We start from the raw sequence: 19,205 nt of genomic DNA, 5'->3' as shown, positions 1-19,205 counted from the left end.
GCAGCCCTGAGTGACCCGTGAGGAAGCCCACCCTCTTCACAACCGAGGTTCTGAAGGCTGGGGCTGTGGGCAGAGGCCACGTGACATCTTCCAAGTGTGTGTTTTATAAAATATGGGCCCAGAACCCAGCTCCCTGTGTCAAAGGAAGATGTCAATAGACGCGCACGTCCTTGCTCTAATGATGCCTGCGGTTGATCCAGATCTCACAGAACCAAAGCTCCTCCATTATTCAGGAGACTCTCCAGAGACTCTCCAGACTTCCCAAGGGTTGGGAGTTTCCCTCTTTTCCCCCTCGTTCCTGTTTTCCACTCTCCTTTCATGCGGGCTGTCTGTCTGCCATGTCCCTGGTTGGTGACAGGCCCTCTGGGCAGGTGGGCAGGCTCATGGTCTGCAGACAGGCTCTGTGTCCCAGGAAAGGTCTCTCCTTCCTGGATGAGGGTGGCCTTGCTGTCCCCAGGCCACTGCTTGGACACCTCCTCTGCGTCGCTCCTCTGCGTCCCTCCTCTGCATCCCTCCTCACCCTGCAGCTCTGGAGCTCAGGTCTATGCTCTTGGGCTCACACTAAGGCACAGGCAGGGCAGGCAGGGCCGACTTGAGTAGTGACATGTGTTTACACATACGCGGTTAAGTCACCCAAACTCTGGTGCGCAAGGGACACTTGGTTCAAGACCGTCTGCGTGGATGTCCGCAGGTGGGGAAAGCATGCTGCCAGGTCTTGCTGGAGGTGCTGACCCGAGAGGCTGCCCCTGCCCCTGGCCCTGGCCCTGCCGGCAGAGACGGGCTCCAGGATTCCCAGACCCAGAGCCAGGGTCCACCTTTGGGTGGTCTTACCCCAGGAGACACTCTCTGAGGCTGCCATGGGGGCGGTAAGGGTGCAACTGGCATCTGGCGGTGGAGACAGGAGCACTGCTGACCTCTCAGGAAGCCCAAAGCAACCCCATCGGGAATTCTTTGGCTCAAAATGTCAGCGGTGCCGAGGGGGAGGAGCCCTGCCCCAGTGGAGAGACTGAGGGGCGAGTGATGAAGCCCATTGTTGCTGCGCTTGGTGGTGACCACGGTCCCTTTCCTTGGCATGGGTGACTACACGGGGCTCCTATTAAGCTTGGGCACTCTGAGTGGGGCCGTCCCCAGGACCTTTGCTAGGGTCTTCCTGTGCTCTCCCAGGGGGCAGATGCCATGGTTGTGCCTTAGATAAGAAAGTGGAAGACGTGAGTTCACCATGGGCCCAGGGCAGCCCCCACCCCTCTCCATGTCTGCTCCACTGTCCTTTATTAACAGCCCCCAAGTGTTACAGCAGCAATGTGCCACGTTGCTCAGGGTCCCTTACAGCTCGGATGGCCACGTGATGAAGTACCAGCCAATGAGCTGTCAGCAGGGCTGTGTTAGACCTCTAGGGTGGGCTGACTAAGCTGGGGGAGTGCCCTGGTGTTCTGCGCCTACCACGATTTTTTTTTTTTTTTTTTTTTTTTTTTTTTTTGCGGGGGAGTGCTGCCTGGAATAGGGAAATGATGGCTAGAACTCAAGCAGCCTCCTTGCTGTGCGAGGTAGCCAAAATAGTAGAAACCATGGAGAGTGTAGGATGAAAGGTGGGAGAGACAGGGGTCAGTTGCCTGTGGGTTGCTGGGCCAGCCTGAACCGCCTGCTCTATCTTCACACAAGATAATGAGACCCTTAGGTCTTGTTTAACTCACTCATACGGAGGCCTCTCTGCCTTTGTAGCCAAATCTAGTCACTCTGACATATCCAGTGCCTCTAAACCCGTAAGCATCACCACCCAGCCCCCCGGACTCTGAGCCCGACCTCTGAACCACTCTGCTGTAAAACAGTGGACCCGCCCTCCTCCTGCCACCCACTGGAGGAGGAGATCAGAAAATCAAGTCTTAATGGAACAGAAACGGTCTTCGTCTCCTCCTTCACCTTAGAGCTCTTTACAGAACACTTTCCGAGACCTCCTTGTCTTAGATGTGTAATTAGATCAGATGGTGGAAACATCTCAGCACAGCTGTCTTGGTTCCCTCCACCCTGACAACCTGAGATGCCCCAGGGGTGCTCGCCACCTTGTGGCTGCTTCTGTGTCACTGTGCTGGCCTCCTGTCCCCTTGCAGAGGCTGGAGAGGGAGGGGGAGGGTCCTGCGGCTGCTAAGAGGGCAGCAGAAGGCTGCAGAGAGCATTATTGTTCTCTGAACAGCGATGCAGCTACAAAGGCATCAGGAGGACGTACCTGCCAGGTAGGTCATCAGGGAGACCCCACATCCCCACAGGAGTAAAACAGGTGAGGCCCAGCCTGTCTCCAAAAGGCCTGGCTTTCAGTCGTGTCTCCATGACCAGTTGTGAGGCCTTGAGGAACGTGTTCTCCTGCCCCCTGAGCGTTAGATGGCTCCTCTGTAAAATCAGGGTGACGGAAAGGCCCCAGGAGATGGCCAGAGCCTGGAAGGAGAGCATGTCAAGCTAGCACCACGCCTGACAAAGTCCACGTGAGCCACGAGAGGTGGAGCTACCAGCCACTAATTGCACTGACTGTTTTCAATAGTAATGGACTCTGGAGGGTCTCATGCTGTCCCCTGGCCACTTTCCGGGTCAGAAAAGCCCTGGGACCTGGGAAGCTGACTCAGTCCTGGCCTCCCTTCCACCAGCTGTGTCCACCTGCGCCATTTCCTCATATTGAGTGGGTGGGGAGCCTCCGTGTGAGTTGAGATGATACCGAGTGGAAAAGATGCCACAGAGCAATGTTACTGAAACCTCGTTTGTGCACAAATTTAGGGACGATATGTTTTAAGCACTTGTCAAGAATGACATTCCAAAGTGGCTGGCAGGGCACACCTGTGTGCACACTTCAGCTGCTCGCTCTTCTTATTTATGCTTCACACACTGGGCCACTTACCACTGAATTTGTTTCAATGTATGATTCATAGCTCTCGGGTGTATTCACAGAATTGTGTAACAGCACCACAGTCGATTCCAGAATCTTCCTATCATGCCAGAACACAGCCCTGCAGCCTTAGCAATTGGTCCTTGCTTCCCCGTCCTCGCCGGTCCTGCCACACCGCAAGTCCACTTCCTGTCACTGGACGCTTGCCTGTCCAGGCATTTCGTGCATCACACGAGAGGTGGCCTTCTGTGTCAGGCTTCCTTCGCTTGGTGGAATGTTCTGGGTTCCTCCTTCCTATGTAACACACCTGAACTTCATCCTCCTCTTTCCAGAGTCAAGGTTCATTTCTACACCAATCTCACCCTGGAGGAGGTGCCGATGTGCCGGCGTGGTCAGGAGCAGCCGTGCTCGGTGCCAGTTGGGATGACCGGGCTGTGAGACCCTGTGCACAGAGGGCGCCTGCGCCAGGCCCTGCTGCCAGGAGGGGAGCCACTGCTTGCTGGAGAGGCAGAGCTTGCTGGAGAGGCGGAGCTGAGTGTCTCTGAGATGATGTTTGATAAAACTCATTTCCACTCAAGGGCAGCCCTGGGAAGGCCGCTGAGGCTCAGGTCAGCCCTCCGCAATCCCCACCAGGCCACTTACCCTAAGGTGCCGAGGCCTGGGCCTCGCTCTGCACCAGCCATTTCTGCTGCGGCAGTGAGGGTCAGCACCCGGGCCTCAGGACAGGACGCGGCTGAGGCTCCCAGCCAAGCCCTCACCTGCCTTCTGCGGGAAGCGAGGAGGGAAAGGCAGAGGCTTCCCCACCAGGTCTCTGCACCGAGGAGCCATGTCACATAGATGTCTCTGCAACCTCAACAGCCATCAGGCTGGCCTCAGGGTGAGGGACCCCGAGATGGGCACTTCCCAACCCGCCACCATCCCCTCCTGCCAGCTCTGCTTTTGTTTTCAGGACAAGGAAACACAGACAGTCAGAAGGGGGCGCCAGAGAGTCTGGGGCCCTGACCTCCTGCCCAATTTCCATCCTCAACCCTGCACTCCCTCTGTCTCGGCTGCCGTCCCCCAGGGTAGGCCTCGGTGTTTCATTGCTGGGGAAGGTGCACAGGACAGCGGCAGGCCAAGCCGGCTCCAGGGTAGGCCTGTGCAGGAGGCTTCTCCTGGCCGGGACGGTCAACCACACTGATCCTGAGTGCAGCTCAGAGGGCAAGGTCAAGCTGCATGTTAAGAAGGGCAAACGTCACGGAAGAGAACATGCTAGAGCTAGGGAGACGTGACCAGGGCCTGGAGACTGAGCGTGCCTATGAAGCTTCCCTCCCGCTGGAGTGCTGCTGCTGTGGCAGGTCACGGTCTGAGCCTGGGAGACCCCGGGGGTCCTTGTATGTCCAGCTCCGGGTGGGTGGGCGGACTCACTCAACCTTCCTGCTCTACACGGGCCTTTGGCTGATTGGACGAGGACCACCCACATTAAGGAGGGGAATTTGCTTTATTCCACATAGATCCCAGGAATGCCCCCAGAGACACACCCCAAATAGCATTGCTGAATATCTAGGCTCCTCGGAGCCCAGTCAAGTTGGTGTGTGAAGCTGATCACACTGTTGTGGACATGATCCTGGCCCCGTGATCTCCTTTCCCTGCTATTACCCCTGTGGTAGGTCACCTCACATGGCAAGAGAGACTGCCAATGTAATTAAGGCCATTCATCAGCCTCAAATTGGGAGGTGATTCATGCGGAGCCAACAATCCCGTGGCGCTCTCAGAAGCACAGAGGGAACACGAGTGCGAGCCCAGCCGTGCAGGTGAAGACCTCCTCTTCATGTCCGCCCAATACTCTGCCCCTCGATGGACCACCCCCCATCCTCCCCCTCCCGACCACCCCAGCTCTGGGAGCCACCACCTCTGTTTCTGTGAGGTCAACATGGTTGGACTCCACACATACGTGACCTCTAGCCGAGTGTTTTTCCCACTTGGTTTGTTTCACGTAGCATCACGTCCTCCAAGTCCGCCCACACTGTCACAAATGACAGGATTCCTGAGATGATGGATGGGTTCATTAGCTGCATTTAATCGTGCCACATTGTTTACATGCATCCAAGCGTCACGTGGCATCCCAAAAATGTACACAGTTAGAATCCACCAACCAGGAAAACAGCCAAACAGAAATCAGCAAAGGAAGAAAGCAGGAGAGACGAGGGGAAGGGGGCTCAAGGGTCTCACAGCCCAAGGGGCTGCAGAGGGGTCAGCCTGTCAGAGGCAGAGACGGAGGGCCACCTGCATAGTGAGAGCGCAAAGGGAGCGCTCTGCCACTCCTGAATGAGCCACTGGGGGTGCTCCACAGGCTCCATAAGGACCTCTGTTCCCCACCGCCCTGATGCTGCCCTTCTGAGTCCTGGAGCAGGAAGCCCACCATGAGCCGCCCTGAGCCCAGGCCTCTGACTCACAGACACTCGCTGTCCCCAGCCACTGAGTTTGTGGCAATTTACAACAATAGCATGTGATTGTGTTATCTTGCCTACACACCAGCTACGAGTAACCTGCGCTATACAACCAAAAATCAGGAGTAAATAAGAGAAAGGACCCATAAACTATTAACAACTAGCAGAAGTTCAATTTTAAGTCAGTTACCCACCTGTGATTTTCAAGCAGTCCCATGCCAGCACCATCCCCCAGAGCCTCAGGAGCCGTCTTGGGACATGTCTGTCAACGCAGGCTGGCGAAGCTCTCCTCACAAATGCTTTAGATTTTCAGGTGAACAGGGTGCCCAGCTGGGCTGAGGACCCCATGGGCAGCCCCAGACCCATTCAGCTTCCAGAAGTCTCCTACCATAGCCACGGTCCACCTGGTTTCCAGGGTAGATGCCTGTCACAGACGGGGCAGGCCTCCAGAGGCACCATCGCCCCCTGACCATTTATTTAAAATGCAGGCAGTGGAAAACATTATCGAGGCTGATTTATTTCATCTATGCTTCTTAGGCTCCTACTGTATGCCAGCAGGGGGCTCAGCACCCTCCTTATGGAAAGATAAAAATCTTTGGTCCCTGAACCTAAGGAAATGTACAGGATGCCAAACTAGGGCAATGGGAAAGCTCAGCCTATATTTTTGGCTAGCTTGCTGTAGCTCTAACTCAGGGGAAAAAAATCTTTCTAATCACTGGTTCTAATACAAATAAAATGCAGTGATTCATTAATCTCCTTAGCCTTGTAATTGGAAATTGAGTTTTCTCTAGAATATACCTAAAGAAGGTAGGTGCCCATTAAACAGTTCAGGGGAGTTTTATTTAAGCTGCAAATAAAATTAGTTTACTCATTTTTAGTTTAATTCCCAGGAGGCATTTTGGAAGCCTTAACTTCTCATTTGACCTAAAACCATTTTTTAAAATTATTGTTCTCCTAAATTGAAGCCCTTTCCAGCACTGAGTATTAGAAGTCTTAAAACTCATCTGTTTTTTTTTTTTTTTTTGTAATTGACTTACAAATGCATAATTGACTCACAGATGCATAATTGACTCGGCATGGCATTTTAAAAAGGGCAAAGTTTCCATTTCTGTCTTGATTTCTTCGGAGGTTCTCATTTTCCCAAGCCCATGCCAACTACTTTCCCGCCAATTCCTTGGGTCATAGCTCAGAGGTAGCGCCCTGCTGGTGTCTTCCTGGGAGGGTGGCTTCTCCTCCAGGCTGGAATGGCTCCAGAAGAGTGGAGGACAACTGTCCATCTCTGCAACTAAGTATGTGCTGCTCTTATTCTCCCAACACGTGGATGATTGCTTCAGGACCCAGGTGACTATGACCATGTCATTCTGATGGTCATTCAGATAGCACGTCATCTGGAGAGCAAGGATTCTCTATGTTCCGTGAGCAAAATGGAACCATGTGCCCAGAGAGCCGTATCCACAGACTGTGCTCAAATACCTTTAATAGAAACACAGAGAATGTTGTGGTTGTCACTCAAAAGACCTAAGACAGTCTTTGAAGGAAGGCAGATGGCTGCTTGGGTTGCCCAGCATGGGAATGAACCCAGATGTCCCCACCGGTGTAAGGACACAGCAAGACAGGGCTTGCTAAGGAGAGGAGGAGCAGATGCTGAGCAGGGGAGCAGCTCAAGGCCTTCTGGAATAATCAGCATCTCTCCTGGGGATAAGGAGGGGGACACATGCTTTTCAGGGATGTGGTGAATCAGGAAGGGCCACTGGGTGTCCACTGTTGGCTTCCCTAGAGGCCAGCACTGTGGCCAGGATTCAGGTGGAATAATTGAGGGTTCATTTTGGAGCAGCGTGCACCATCAGGAAAGTAAGGAACAGGATGGCGAGGGGAAGTGGCTCAGGAGTCAGCCAGCCAGCCAGCGGCTTCCACAGGAGCCTACAGAGCTGTCCGTCCATAGGAAATGCCAGGGGGCAGTGTCACGAAATAAGAAAGAAAGGGGGAGTTGCCAGAGAGACTGTAGGAGCTCTGGAGAGCATGAATGGACGGCTGAAGGCTGCTGCCAAGGTGTTCATTCCACAGTGCCCCTGGCCACCGTGCTGAATAGAGCTGCTTCTGTGCCCCTGGGGAGAGTCCTCCTGCAAGGAGTCAGGCTCTGAAGTCCAAAGTCTCAGGTGGGCAGGATGGTAAGACCTGGGCTAAGGATGGGCGTTGGCAGAGCCTGCTGCAAGCAGAATTGAGTTTGCTTTGGCACCTGTAGTGCTCAGGGTACCTGGCTCAGTGCTCCTCCTCCAGGTAATGGGACCCAGGCTGTGGCTTGAGTGGCACTTGTTGTCTCAATCCTTTGACCAACCTACCCATATGCATCCTTCCTAAGGACCATATCATCAAGACGCAACACCCTCTCCCTGACCCACTCCCTGGCCCACTCCTCTTGCAGATGCATGTCACACAGTGACACTCCCTCCTTGGTATGTAGAATAGGGCCAATGAGTCATGTGACATTTCCCGGGAAGCAAGATCTTCAATGGAACCACCCATGTCATGCGATTCCCCAACACGACAGAAGGGATTTGAGTCTTGGAATATCATTACATCCAGGTTATTTAACAGGCTTTTTCGAAATCCCGACTTGTGTCTGGCTGCTTATGACATGTTAACAAGGAATTGCTGAATTACAACCCAAGAGTGTTTCTGGGAGATATTTAAAGCCTGCTTAAGCAGGTTAGTGGGTCTTACTTTCTATCTGAACCAACTGTTATCAAAATGCATTTGACATTGGACATGTGGGCACATTGGTGAAGGGGTTCCTGGGAGTTCCAAGTACAAATCCTATTAGCAGGTAATAAGATTATGAGCACAGCCCATGTCTGACATGTGGTTTCATCAGCTGAAGTGAAGCACCAAGATGCAGAGTTCCTAATGGAATCCAGCCTCTGTGTCTTCATGGGTTTCTAAATAGACAAAGTTCAATGCCTTCCAAATTACCTATAGAATCAAAGCTACATCCAGGTGTGGAGTGGGTATTTATTATTAGTTCTACTCTGGGGGAAGAAAGGCTCTTTTCGCCATCTCACCCACCCTTTCTATCTGTTATACAGTAATTCCCTTCGACCTTCTAAAAATGTTAGAAAATGAACCAAATATGAAAACTCATGTTGCAATCTGAAGTGCCTGACCACAATCGATAGACCAAGATAATGCCAGACTCTAATTTCAGTGTTTAGTAGGATAAAGGTTATTGGCTAATGGCCTTGGAGAGAGGAGAAAAAAATATGTTGAATGCAATACAAGCCCCCATATTTTGTGTTAAAATCTTTGTAAGTTCCAGCCATACAATGCAATCACAGGATATTATTTCTTCCTTTATGTCTTTTTGAGTCACTTAAAATATGCCCCACTTATGTATACTACTCATGGAAATACTTTTTTATCTTCTCCAGTGAACTTTTTTTCCCCCAAAGTGTTACAAAAAAGGTTTAATTTAATCCCATTCAAGTAACTGGGTCATTGGCAATTTGATGCTGAAATTTTGATAGTTTTCTTGTGGAATTCAGAACGTATTGAGTGCCCACCAAGGACTGCCCGAGTGAGTCATCCAAACCACTCTGGTGAGCCACTGTGCACAGTGAGTCACCAGGATTGGAGACTGTTAGGAGCCACAGCAAAAATATTGATACAGGCACCTTTGGATTTTATGACTGCCAGCCAGCAATTCACATTCATATGGTAATTGGACTCATGCTGTCTAGCTGGGCCCATTTTCAAGACTCAGGTTACTCATGTCACTCTTGTAATGGGAGAGTTCCCATTGGTTGGGAAAGGATGGTAGGAGGGTGTTCCGGGGGAAGGGGAAACCCCCCCGGCTCAGGTAGAACACACACGTGGCGGACCCACTTGTTAGGGGACGCACACGGCCTCTCTCTAAATAAAACTTTGTCTCAGTTTGACTGGCTTGTGTTTTTGTGCCCAACCGGGTTGCAAGATTGCAAGCCCTTGCACACTGACAGCTCAGCAGGGAATCGCTCAGCAGGGGTGCGGCAGGCAGGGCTCGGCGATAGAGGCGGCAGGAGCAGAACTCAGCCAACCCGGGGCCGGGAAGCCTGCGGCAGGAGACGCCACTTAGGACCTGTCAGTCTTTTCCTGAGTGGACGTTCCAGTCTTTGCCTCAACACTCAGTCGCACTGAAATTCCCAAGCCACGCAGAGCCTTTTTCTCTCCACATCTGGTTGGCCACTTGATCCTTGCTGCTCCACCCACAGAGTGATGGCTCACATATTCCTTCAGCATGCTCAGGATGGACGGAGCTCTTCCTACTGCCGGAAGGTGCCATGTCACTCCCGTTCCAGGGCCTTTGCTTCTCTAGCCTGAAACCATCACCACCCGCACACCTCTGCAAGTTCTCTTATCATCCAGGTCTGTCTGTCTTGCTCTTAAACAGGGATGGGCACATTGTGAATGATCACTAAGGTGTTGGAATGAATGAGCCCATTTGCAAATAAAATATCCAGGCACATGGCAATTCATGGGGCCCTCAGCATACACTGCTTTTAAATGTGAAGTCTCAAACAGCCTGTGATTCTGCAAAGACCACTTTGATCCGTCTCTCCCAGGTACCTGCCACTGTGCCCCACATGTGGTAAGTGCTCCATCATCAGGTCGGTGAGAGTTGGGTTAACACAGGGAAATTGTTTAAAAGGGAAGGAGACTCACATGCATGGAGCACCCGCGTGGGAACTGGCATCTGCCTTCTCATCTCATCCCCTGAGAGCTCCCTGAGGCAAACAGTGGCTACCCCGGGTTATAGATGAAGACACCTGCATCTGGATCCCATAGATTCATGGGGCAAATCTGGGACCCAAACCCACATTCTCAGCAGGGCACTATCATGCTGCTCACTGTGCGCTAAGAATGCTGTCCTGAGGGAGTTTTTTAAGGAGGCAGAGGATATAAATAGAGCCACAAGCCCAGGGCATTGTCATTGGAACTCCACCCCCATAATGAGCCCACAGGGATGAGCTGAATGCACAGTGCTTATGCAGCTACCCCTGCCCATCACACCATACAAGTGTCCACAGAGGACTCTGGGGGTGACACATGTGTCATCTCACAGTGGCATTGATGGAAGTTCTTTGGAGTGGGAGGGAGGCTGCCCATCTGTAGCTGTGGTCCCCCAAAGGAAGAGCCCTGGGACGAGGAGGGGCTCCTCAGCTAGCTGCAGGCAGAATCACAATGGGGGTGCAAACACTCCTCCAGACGCTCCTCATCTGTGGCGCTTACCCTCTGTGAAGTCAGGAGCCCCCAGGAGACCTGATAAAAGCAGAACAGTCCCCTGTGCACTTAAGCCACATGATTTCAATTTCAGGCATCCATGAACCCAGGGCGAGAACTCTGGGTTCAGAAAATTCCCAGAACTATGAGCAGTGGAGATTTTTAAATAAAAGGATCCAAGGTTGATTTTATTTCCCTCTTTTTAAGAAATGTAACTGTCTTCCATAACTGATAGACATGTTTGGAGGGGGAATCTCTTATAAGCCATCATCGTAACATAGCTGCAGTGTTTCTTGTCTACTGTTCTGACATTCATTCCACTGTGCACACACAACTTGACATTCGACTGCTTCACTTAATACATCAGAGCATCTCACAGCACAATCCTGATGCCATTTCACCGTCGGTACTTAATTGGAAGTGTTCTGCATGATGCTTCTGCAATACTCTGAAGCAAAGACATAATGATACAGGGAAGAGACTCAGTGGTCTCTGCTTTGCCTAAAATTATTCTAAATCCTATTAAATTGGGGGAGGCACGTTCCCTTCCATTTACAGGTCCCCCGCACGATGGCTCTGAGCCTCGCCATCTCTAAAGCTGCACATGAGTGTATTGAGCTCTAATGTGATCGTGACCTCAGACTAAAAAACAAACAGAACTTCCCCAATGATTACCGCTCACTCCTCCTCCATTTCCGTCCAGACGCAGCTCGTCCATTCTGCACCAGGCAGCTCATCGCCCCTCTGTTCTTTGTAAATGTGATGGGATGTTTTATGCCATGTGGCTGTGCTCCCCGCCTAGAGACGAGGGTGTGACAGTCTTGGGGGATGTCCTGAGCAAGAACATCAGGCCCGTGGACTCAAACAGGGGCCGTGCCCTCCTGGCGTGGCCAAGAAGACCTCCCTCCCTCCCTCCCTCCCTGAAGCTGCATCCACTGTGCCCTCTTCCTAGGCCCTCCAAACATTTCTGAGAAATACCCACGTCTCAGTGCAGTCCCTCCCTGACAAGTGTCCTTGATGTCCAGCCGTGGCATTGTGAGAGCATTCTCTGGAAAGGTCCCAGAGATGTTCTGAGGACCAAATCCATCGGCTGCTCTGACCTGGTAACCAGTGCCCCAGCATTGCCGAGTTGGGGCAGCGTTGCCCTGGGGGTATCCAGAGCCTCCTCATCCTGCTTAACAGAAACTTCATACTGGTCACCAGCAGCTCCCCATCTCCCCACCCCACACCACACATTCACCCGGTGTATTTGAGTGTCTGAGATACATCACGTAAGTGGACATAGAAGACTGTTTCCTGTCTCTGGCTCATTTCACTTACTAGAATGTTCTGGTCTGTCCATGTTGTTGCATATCACAGTTCCTTCTTTTTCAAGACTGAGTCGCATTCCACTGATGCACACACCACATGTTTTTTTGTATCCATTCATCTGCCATTTCCACATCTCGTCTGATGTCCATGCTACAGTGAACATTATCTTCCCACTACATCTTCGTAAGACCTCTTTAAAACCTTGGTATCAGTTCTTTTGGACAAATACCCAGAGGTAGAGTGGGCTATTGAATCATATGATAGAAAAGTTGGATTTTTTTTGAAAAGCAAATATATATATATATATATATATATATATATATATATATATATATATATGATAAGCCTTTGGCTAGGCTAAGAAAAAGAGAAGATTTAGTACCAAAAAAAACCTAATTAATAAAAGGGCAAATTAATTAAACAGATACTTCTCAAAAGAAGAAATACAAATGGCCAAGAAATACATGAAAAACTGTTCCCTACCATGAGCAATTGAGGAAACACAAATAAAAACTACACTGAGTTTTTATCTCACTCCAGTCAGAATGGCAGTCATCAAGAACACATATGGTAATAAATGTTAGAGAGGATGTGGATAAAAAGTAACACTTTTACACTGTTGGTGGGATTGTAAACTAGTATGTACTATGGCAATCAGTATGGAGGTTTCTCAAAAGGCTAGGCATAGAACCACCACATGACCACTATAGCACTCCTCAGTATTTATCCTAAAGAAGTCAAGCCATCTTGCTAGAGTGAGACATGTTTATAGCAGCTTCATTCATAATAGTCAAATAAAATCAAAACATAATTTTCATAAATGAAAAAGGAGATGCTGTGACCAAACCATAGAGAGAAAAAGGATTGTAAGATAATTATATGCTAACAAACTGAACAACTTGAAATGCATAAGTTTCTAGAAACCGATACCCTCCCCAGAGTGAATGAGGAAGAAGTATAAAGTCTAACAAATCAATAAGGAACATGCGAATTGAACCACTGATCAAAAATCTCCCAGCCAAGAACTTCTAAGGCCAGATGATTGGTCTACAAAACAGTTAAAGAAGAATTACACCCATCCTTCTCAAACTCTTCCAAACAACTGGAAGACAGAGAACACTTCCAAATGCATCGTATGAAGGTAGCGTTACCCTGCTATCAAAGCCAGATGAAGATGCTACCAGAAAAGAAAGCTACAGATCACCTGTCTGCTGCAGCCTCCCCGCCTTTGTGTCACGAAGACATGGTGCCTTCCAAAAGCGGGAAGTGTCTGGCAGAATTGAGAAAAGGCTTCAACAGAGACAGCTTTCTAATCGTGTGGCAGAACCTGGAAGTTCAGAAAACAGGTTCTTCAAATGCAGGATGTTCATATACCAGTGTTATGATTTATCAGTGATGTGGCCCTCGTCAGGCAGGTCACCTTGACATTCTGTGCCACGCTTTCCTCATTGAGAAGACGAAGGGCGGCCCCAGCTCCTCCTTCACGTGATTGTTGGATTCAAAGAGAAAAATTATGAAAAACTTGTAGCACAGTGGCCAACACTAGTAAGTACCAGTACCTGCTGCCAGCTGTAACATGTGGCCCTCAGACACACAAAAGCATCTGGGAAATTTGAACGCCCATGGCAAGCACTGGGTCTTTTCTTTCCCCCAAATCAAAAAGAAAGGGTGGTATTCTTAGTTCCAGATCACATGACCACCCCTTGTTAGTGTATAGCGAGGAGTGGAGCCACCGAAAACTGGCTTTTTGGAGGTTGGCTAGATCATGACTCATTTATGGTGAAGGTCTCAATTTTTAAGACTCACACAGAGAAATTAGTAGATTTTGTGGATTTACTAAAGAACCAAATTGCTTAGCTAAGAAAGTATGAAAAGTTTGAACCATTCCCCATTTTCAGTCAGACATTCCAGGACCTCTGGACTTTTCCCGACCCTCTTTTCCACCATTCCAATGTAGTGTGTGTGATGTGATCTGTTTTGAAGATGTCACGTCACTGAGCTACAATCATACAGACACTCTACTGAGAAGTTATGAAGTCATTCTCTGCCATGAGAAACTCAAGAATCGGGGCTGCTCTGGACAGCGTTTGGGAGACTTCCGTGAGCTTTGATGGTGAGGATCCGGAGCTTCAGGACTCCAAGCTGGGCAGCGCCTCAGACATGCTGAGTCGGCTAGCTTCTCCGAGTGCTAATGCTTATAATTTGAAGCAAAATAAGACTTTAATTTCTTGCATGAATTAATTAATGCCTATGATAAACATCTTTAAAGCACTTTCTGGTGTCTGATCAAAAATTGGAGTTGCTCAGATCCATTAATCTCTTTTAAATGGAACAAGAAGGCTGAGTCATGTACTGCTGGGTGGGGTGAGAAGCCGGGGCCATGGGCCTCTCCCCAGGCCTCTAGAATCCTGAAGCTATTTGCGACGCCACATCTCTCTGGCATGGTCAGGGGGACTACCAAGGCGATGTCACCTCAGTATAAATGGAACCACCAGCCACCTAAAAGCTCATGGAAATAAGAGGCTGGTATTCTCTTTCATGCTACCTCGCATGAATCCGCCCAGCACTTCTGTCTGTGACATTATAAAGAGAGCAGTGTCAAGTGTGTCATGTCCATTGCTGTGTCCCTCGCCAGACCCTGTACAGGGCACTAGGTAACTGCTCTGACTATTACCAAGTAAGTAGTTGACAAACCGTACGTGGATTCCCTTTAGGAGTGTTGGGCACAGGGCGTGGACGGGGCAGGTTGTCATTTAGTCAGCAGCTGGTGGCATAGAAACCAGAGAAAGGGCAGACACCAGGCATAGGCAAATTCCAGGGTGAGGGGACCTGGGATCCAGACCCGTCCAGTTGGCGGCCTCATCATCTAGAGCATTGAGGGAACACCCGCCTTCTCTCTCCATAGAGCGTACCAAGGGACAGTGTAGTGGGAGACAATTTCTGAGACTGTTCACTGGGGAACAGGTAGCTCTGTGCTGCCTTAGGCCTGTTGATGTGACAACACTGGCTCTGTCATCCACTTCGTCCTAAAGAAGATGGTCTTCAAGGACCGAAAACCATGACAGGAAGAAGGAGTCCACCCAGTGATTCCTGAGCGCGGCTGATGGAGGTGCGTGTGGCCCAGACTGCTTCCACGTGGACCCTGGATCGTAACTGCGACAGGCCTTCAGATACACTGAGGAGATCAACAGAAGAAGAAGAAGAAAAGATGTCGACTGGCCTCCTGGTTTTTGATGAGGGTATGGAGCAAGTGGAGATTTTAGGACTCAGACGAGCTGCTCTGCAAAACTCAGCTTCTTAAGGAGAATTAATCTCCAGTGTCTTCTCTCACCGTTTTCCATAGCTGGTGACAGGATGCTGTGATCATGGGTGGGCTCTGGGAGAGGCTGGGAGACACGGAACCCTGCGTGTTCTCCTATACGGCCCCTCCCTGAGGATCACAGGTGCAGCAGCTTCCCACCAGCTGTGACACACGTGCAGACACCGTCTCAGCCTGTCCCTAAGAGAAGCCCACACAGTGCCTCTACACCTTCCCTGAACACCGCAGGCACTGCATGGTGACCTGTCTAGCCACATGCTTCTGCGTGGCAGCAGACTGCTGTGTTCTGGGTTCTGTGGCCCCAGGGCAGTTGTGACACTTGTTCAAGACACAACTTTCTTGGAATCTTGACACACTGTCCTCAAGGACACGGACAGCAGGAGGAAGGCCTGAGGCCCCTGCACCCAGGCACTTACTTCCACGAGGCTTCAGGCCTTTGGAGTCTCAGGACCCGACCTCCCACCTCCAAGCAAGGCAGAGCGGGCGTTTTCCAGAGGCCAGTCAACAGTTTCCTCTTGCCCAGGAGAGTCACCGTTCCACCCAGGATGCCCCTTGTGTCATCACACAAGGCTATAATTTTCCTATTCTTCTATTTTATGCAGACTCCTGGTACCAGTCCTTGATCAGTGAACAGCTGGGTGAATGACCTGGGTGTCTAGGACGGGAGCTCTGGGTGGGGTTCGTTCCAGGTCCCCAGGGCGGAGAACTACAGGTGATGGGTGAATGATGTCAGAGGGAGGGAAAGGGAGGGAAGAAAGTGTCCAGTTCCTCTCAGGCCTGGCTTTCCTATTTTCAAAGGGAGAATAAGGGTGGCATTTCCCTTTGACAATTGCATCTGATCACTGAAATAATGTGCTTACCGAGGTGCCGGGCTCCAGTGAATACCCAGGATGTTGGGGGACAGTGAGGCTGCAGAGCGGGAGGAGGGGACGTGGCCACAGTTTCCTGAGCCCTCTGCCAGTCCCGCTCCAGACAGATGAGCCAGCAGAGCTGCCCTAGGTGATGCTTTGCTCTTGTTCGTTGGTTGGGTTCGTCTGCTCCCTCCATTCACGCTGTAGACCTCCCTGAGCACAAGCTCACGGGACCACGCGCCTCCCTCCCGGATCTGCCGTATTGACCTTGGCCTTCGGTGCTCTACCTTACTGACCCTGGGTCCCCCAAGAGTCCTTCCTGTTGCCTCTTTCTCGCTGAGGAGCACGGCTCAGCCCTGGGCCCAGCCGGCAGCCCGCACAGCCCCCAGCGTCTTCATCTACGTGTCCACATGCGCCCGAGAGACCTTTCACCGAGTCCTTACTGACACTTCTCATTTCATTAGATTCTTATGAACACACCAAGGCAGGGGGCCTGCAGCGGCCTGCCCCTGGCTCCTGTGAGAGAGAGCGCCATCACGGCACAGCCGCCCTCCACCCCGGGGAGCAGGGTCCAGAGTCCTGGCCCCCGTACTTGGAGCTCATTCAGAGGGCACCCCTGGCAGCCAAAAGCAGAGGAAGATGGAAACCCTGGGCCAGCTGGGCTTTTCTAAAGTCCCAAGTGAAAGTTTAACACTGGGTTTCGGAATCCCCGTCATCAGGTAAGCCCAGTGACAGAGCCACTGGGGCAGTGCAACTGCGGTGCTCACAGAGCCACCCGTGGTGGTGGGTGACTGCTGTCTGTTGCAGTGGGACTCTTCATTACAAATGACGGTGTGGGGGCTGGGCTGGGACTCAGGGGCAGAGCGCTTGCCTAGTGTGCCTGAGGCCCTGGTTCCATCCTCAGCACCACACATAAATACACAAATGAAATAAAGCCTCACTGTCCATCTACAACCACAAAAATTTTAAATGGCTATGTGTGAAGCTCTAATAAACATGCAGGATCAAGGCATTTTCTCTGGTAGGGAGGTTCAATGATCCTTTGGCCCTCTCTTGGACACACGGGACATCTCTGCCCATCCCAGGACTCCAGGAAACTCCAGGATCAGGTGCAAGGAGGATCCTGACTGCCCGCACCCAACCCGGGCATCCTGTGACGGCGAGACTGGACCAGGCTCCATGGCGACCCTTAGTGGCACCCATGAGTCCACCTTGGGGATGAGGCCTTGACCAGGAAGCCACTGAGGGAAAGGAAGCCCAGCGGGGGCCACCAACGCCCCTTGTGCCCACTCACCTCCCAGTGGTGGCACAGCCCCACCCCTGATGAAAGATTCTGGGGGCCCTAGACAGGCACTGCACCTGCGCTGGTGGGCTTTTGGAGCCCCTTCTCACCCACCCACCCGTGCCCGCATCAAGGATGCCTTCTGCTGAAGCTGCTGGGGTGGTGGCTAACGCTGGGCAGGATGTCCACTAGACTGGGGTCAATCAATAGAGGAAATATTGGGTTCTTAATTTTGAAAGGATTATTATGACCCCTCAAAAATAAAAAGTAAGATTTTTAGTTGTTTTTAAAAATGTTTTTGCAAGAATGACAAAAATAATAAGCCTTGCTCCAGACAAATTCTCAGAAGGTTATTACGCTTCCCCTCTCAATTATTGTTATTTCATGCGTGTTACAGATGGAGCCACTGCATCAGTCGGAGACCAATTTCAATCCCAAGGTTGATTACACAGTTCACGCTCCCTGGCTTGGGGATGGTCCAGCTCTTCAGCACCCTGAATCACACAGCTGTGGGCTTGCACACAAACAAGGATCTGGCCGGATTCACTAGTGGAAGGTCCTGATGAACACTTGCTTGTATTTAACCTTTGTAGTAACAATAGCCTCCAGGTTGCCATGGTAATGGGAAATGCAACCCAGGAGCCACCTGCTCCCGAGGGCTCTGGAGGGCTGTGCTCCTCAGCTGCCTCCACCTGGTCCACCCAGAGCTGCGATGCCACCCTTTTCCCACCAAGTTCCAAGTTGTGGGTGACATTTGCAAGAGGTCATTCTGCCCTACCGTCATGAGCACAGCAGCTGGAGTGTAGCCTGGGAGAAAGAGGGGACAATTTGTCCCTTTGGCCATTTGATGATTTAGGAATTAAAAGGGACCCCTGATGTCATCTCATGTTACTTCCAGTCATAGGACATCCCTGAAAGGCAGTCACGTGGCTGTCACCTGAAGCCATCTGGGAAGGGAGACTAGGAGGTACCTTTCCTGGTGCTGTTCCCCTGGAGCCAGACACTAGCTGTGAGAGCTCATTCCCTGCCAGGTGCCAGTCCTGACCAGAGTAAGCCCTTAGAGTGCTGAGGAGAAGGTGGCCAGTCCGCTGAGCTACCCAAATGGCAGTGGATGTTCTCTCACTACAGTAAGGACACTAAGGCTGAGAAAGTTAAGAAGCATGCCCTGCATGGAGTGGCCAGCAATTCTGAGTGGGACCCATGACTGCTTCTGCACTGGGGCATGGAAAACCATGGACAAGGACCCCCTTCCAGCCACAGCTGCTGCAGATGGACCCAGCTTTAGGAAGCCCCTAGCCTGTAGTGGTGGAGCACACTGGGCTGTGAGGGGCCACCACACGTCACCCTGGCTGTGGCAAAGAGGGATGGAGTGGACAGAGGCTCATTCAGACATCAGGAGCTGCCCTGAGGTCTCCAGTACAGTCTGGAAGACATCTGGGCAGCTGCAGGCTGCACACAGCCTCGGCATGATGATGAGGAAGCACAGGTTTCTGGGAGAGTTGCCCTCACTTTGGAAGCAGCCACGGCCCAGTGACCATGGCCTGTTAGGAGGGCATGTCCATCACCCTGTCTGGCTTGATCCTGACATCTCCTCTTCCTGGCGAGGGCTGATAAGAATCCTCTGCATTTACAGAAAAGAGTCCAAGAGCTCGGGCTGCCGCTCACTTATCCATGCAGTTGCAGGAAGTCCTCTGCTGAGCCGGGGTGGCTCTGGGGGGCTCTGCTTTCCAGTCCCTTGACCCTCCTACTGCACTATGCTTTTGGGGAGTGACAGGCACAACAAAGCCTTCAGCAAACATTTATTGAGCAACTTCTGTATGCCACACACAAGACATGGTCCTAAGGAGCAAAAACAGACCAAGTCCCTGCCTCCTGGCTCCTAGGAGGAAGA

Source organism: Urocitellus parryii, assembly GCF_045843805.1.
Source record: "Urocitellus parryii isolate mUroPar1 chromosome 13 unlocalized genomic scaffold, mUroPar1.hap1 SUPER_13_unloc_5, whole genome shotgun sequence".
Classification (NCBI taxonomy): Eukaryota; Metazoa; Chordata; class Mammalia; order Rodentia; family Sciuridae; genus Urocitellus; species Urocitellus parryii.
This window is presented reverse-complemented; position numbering follows the sequence as displayed.